This window comes from Aotus nancymaae, unplaced genomic scaffold (assembly GCF_030222135.1).
Source record: "Aotus nancymaae isolate 86718 unplaced genomic scaffold, 86718_ANA_hifiasm-v0.15.2.pri h1tg000043l, whole genome shotgun sequence".
NCBI classification, from domain to species: Eukaryota; Metazoa; Chordata; class Mammalia; order Primates; family Aotidae; genus Aotus; species Aotus nancymaae.
This window is the reverse complement of record NW_026988457.1, coordinates 9281732-9286077: the sequence shown is the minus strand read 5'-3', so window position 1 is coordinate 9286077 and position 4346 is coordinate 9281732.

The following is a 4346-nucleotide window of genomic DNA, read 5'->3' as shown; positions in this document are numbered from 1 at the left end:
ATTGTATAGATGTACCACATTTTCTTTATCCATTCACCTATTGATGGACACTTAGGTTGCCTCCAGATTTTGGCTGTTGTGAATGATGCTGCAACAAACATGGGAATGCAGAGTTCTCCTCACTGATTTCTTTTCTTTTGCGTATGTACTTAGGAGTGGGATATATGTCTCCTTTTCAACTTGTTTGAGCTTTAGGTGTTGCATATGAGAAACCATTGCCTAATCCAAGACAGTTCAGATTTACACCTATGTTTTCTTCTAAGAGTTTTATGATTTTAGCTCTTACATTTAGGTCTAAGATCTATTTTTAATTTGTTTTTGCAATTTAAAACAAATTATGATGTGAGGTAGGAGTTCAACTCCATGAGATTTTGATAGACGCAATTGATAGCTTAGGGTGTCCACACACTGTGAGGAATGAGCTGTAGGAACTGTCCCTGGAGGAAGAATAAAATCGCCTTCCCCAGGGATTTGATGCTGAAAGAGCATGTTTGTCCTAACAGTTTAATGAGAAAATTGTGGAGAGATTTGGTTTATGTATTGAACTGGACCCAGATGGATTCCATAATCATGCAGAATATATAACCTTGTAATTTTTCAGTTATTATATACCTTTTATTTTACTCTAATGAAGGAAATCTTACCTTCCAAATGGTAAGTTGGTGATGTTATGATTCAGATATCTATAGAAGATGACCACTATTGAGAGAAGCAAAAGGCTGTAGTCCTTTAGTTCCCATGAGCAGTAGAATACCTTCATCCTTTGGGGAAAACTGTATGATGGAAGCAGAGGGTCCCACTGCCATGGGCACAGGAAGGGAATTAAGGAGGATGAGCTGGCCACCAACAAGCTCAATATTCAAGAATAGTATAGGGGGCCAGGCACGGTGGTTCACGCCTATAATCCTAGCACTTTGAGAGTCTGAGGTGGGCAGATCACCTGAGGTCAGGAGTTCAAGACTAGCCTGGCCAATATGGTGAAACCCTGTCTCTACTAAAAATACAAAAATCAGCTGGGTGTGGTGGCAGGCGCCTCTACTCCCAGCTACTTGGGAAGTTGAGACAGGAGAATCACTGGAACCCAGGAGGCAGAGGTTGTAGTGAGCCGAGATCACGCTGCTGCACTCCAGCCTGGGTGACAGAGGGAGACTGCGTCTCAAAAAAAAAATGAAAAGAATAGTATAGGGAAATGATCTCAATGACATAAAATTGTTTATTGGAAATGCCTTTTCTCCCTACATCATACCCTTCAGCTGACAGTTATTAACCTCTGTTCTCCATGGTCTTACATTTCTGCATGTCTTCTAAACAGAGTTATTGACAGCCCCACCCACTAAATGCCAACCTTGCCTAGTGTAAAATATTTTCATAAATGTTGATCCCCTGTGGAGTAGTGCTGCCCTTCTTTGGAGCCACTTGTTTTGATGTTTATTTTTTCATGATACTAAGCCTTCTTTGTGTCTCTATCATGTAACACGGTCCTGGGGTATAATTATTACTCAGCATGTTTGCTGATTCTACATCTGTGCTTGCTCTTCTTTCAATTATGTTGCAATTGGAAAAGAAGACTTAATTGTGTCCATTGAAAATGTTGACATTTTCATGGAACTTAACAAGCTGATTCTAGAACTTATGTGCAAAAGTAAAGGGCCAAAGATAGTTAAGACAATTTTTAAAGTAAAAGATCAAGGTTGGGATATTTGTCTTATATAGGTTTATTATACCAGTATTGATCTTACATTGCAGTGAATAAATGCAGTATGGCATTGGCACAGTGACAGACAAATAGACCAATGAAATGGAATAGAGAACTCAGAAATGGAGCCTCAAGTGGCAGACAGTGGAAATTTGCTCATCAAACCACTCCCTTTTGCCCTGGACATAAACTAAACGACATTTCCCAGCCTCCCTTGCCAGCTCTTGTGGCTGAGTTCCAGCCAGTAGACTGAAGGCAGAAGTGATACACACCACTCCCAGGCATGGTCCATGAAATCTTCCTGTGAACAGTTCGTTTTCCTCTGTCTACCAGCTGAATGTTAAGTTCCCAAGAGATCCAGAGTAGGGCAAAAGCTCAAGATGAAGAGCACTTTGGTCCCTAAATTCTCCCAAGGAGAGTGTGCAAGGCAGCAGCCCATCCTGGGCACCTCTGGGAGATAATTCATGATCACAAATTAAACTGTTGTTAAGTACTGAAATTTTGGGATTGTTTGTGGGTGGGTCTGCCCCAATAAATCATGTTTGAATGGAAACTGGGCATATAACAGCTGGCTCGGCAGATATTGCAAAGATGTTAGACTGTGTAATATACAGGCCTGGGACAGCGGGCTGCTATATAGAAAATAACACCAACAAATCCAGTCTCTTCCCCATGTACCATTCTAGGTGGATTGATGATGTAAATGTGAAAACAGAACTTTAAAACTTTTCGAACAGTACATAGGAGAACATCTTTATGATTTCAGGAGAGAGAATGAAAGTCTAAGACAGGCAAAGTACAAATAAGGAGGGAAGGACTGATGCAAATCAACTGCATTAAAATGGGAACATTCTGAATAAAGGCACCATAAGGGTGAAGACAAGTGAAAGACTGGGAGAGTATTTGAAATATATCAATATCCAATATACTAATATCCAATATAGAATCCAATAAAGAATGTGTCCAGACTCTTTAAAGGTGTAAGGCTAACCACCTCAATTATGGGCAAAAGTTATGAATGGGGATCTTATGGAAGGGAAAAACTTAAGTAGCCAATAACTATGTGAAAAAACCTCAGTCTCACTACCTGTCAGAAACATATAAATTAAAACCAGTTAACAAAATTAAACCAGTTGCCAAAATTAAAATTCAGTGATGCTACATTTACTACCTGTGATTAGTGTAAATTGCAACAAGCAATGTGGTAAAGCAATTTTGAATATGCAGGAAAGTTGAGCAAACTTCCCTCTGTCCCAGCAATTTGTCACTGTCAATGGAATTGGTGATGTTTTATACTTTTTAAAAATACATTTTCATTTTAAACATCTTTACATCTTTAATATTATTTATGCTGCCATTCAAGATTTCATTCTATTGAAAAACAACAAAAAATACCCAAACAAACAAACAAGCCTGTTCTTTTATCCTTTCAATTTTTACATTTAGGTTCTCTACATTGTTTATTTAATTTATTCTTAAATGTTCTTATGTTTTTGCAGCTTTGTGAATAGCCATTTTTAGTATATTTATGTGTTTATTGTAACTATATGTAGAAACTAGATGTAATATGTTCCTTCAGATAAATGCACAAGTTATCAAACTATTATTAGTGTTAATATATTTGCTTATTAATTTACAAGTGTTTTTCTAGTTAATCACATTAGCTGGAAATATTGATAAATTTATTTCCTCCTTTCCCATATTTAAATCATTTTATTTTATTATCTTGTTCCATTGCATTGACTAGAACTCCTAGACTAATGTTAAGTAATAATAATGAGTATTGATATACTTGTGTTAGTCCTGACTTTTAATTTCCCATATTTTTCATGTTAAGAAATAAATCCTCTGTACTTAGCTTACTAAATTGAGGTGTATTTTAAACACATCAAGAATAGAACTATAGCCTATGTATTTTGTTCCTTATGGGATTATATCATAATTTTTGTCCCTTGACTTCTTTTTTTAATTGTACTTTAGGTTCTGGGGTACATATGCAGATCATGCAAAGTTGTTGCATAGGTACTTACATGGCAAGGTGGTTTGCTGCCTCCATCCCCCTGTTACCTATATCTGGCATTTCTCCCTACGTTATCCCTCCCCAAGCTCCCCACCTCCCACTGTCCCTCTCATAACCGCCCCCAACGAACCCCAGTGTGTGATGTTCCCCACCCCGTGTCCATGTGTTCTCATTGTTCAGCACCTGCCTATGAGTGAGAACATGCAATGTTTGATTTTTCTGTTCTTGTGTCAGTTTGCTGAGAATGATGGTTTCCAGATTCATCCATGCCCCTACAAAGGACACCAACTCATAGTTTTTTATGGCTTCATAGTGTATATATGTGTATGTGTGTCACATTTTCCTTGTCTAGTCTATCATTGATGGGCATTTGGGTTGGTTCCAGGTCTTTGCTATTGTAAACAGTGCCACAATGAACATACGTGTGCATGTATCTTTATAATAGAATGATTTATAATCCTTTGGGTATATACCCAGTAATGGGATTGCTGAGTAAAATGGAATTTCTATTTCTAGATCCTTGAGGAATTGCCACACATGTCTTCCACAGTGGTTGAACTAATTTAGACGCCCACTAACAGTATAAAAGTGTTCCTATTTCTCCACATCCTCTCCAGCATCTGTTGTCTC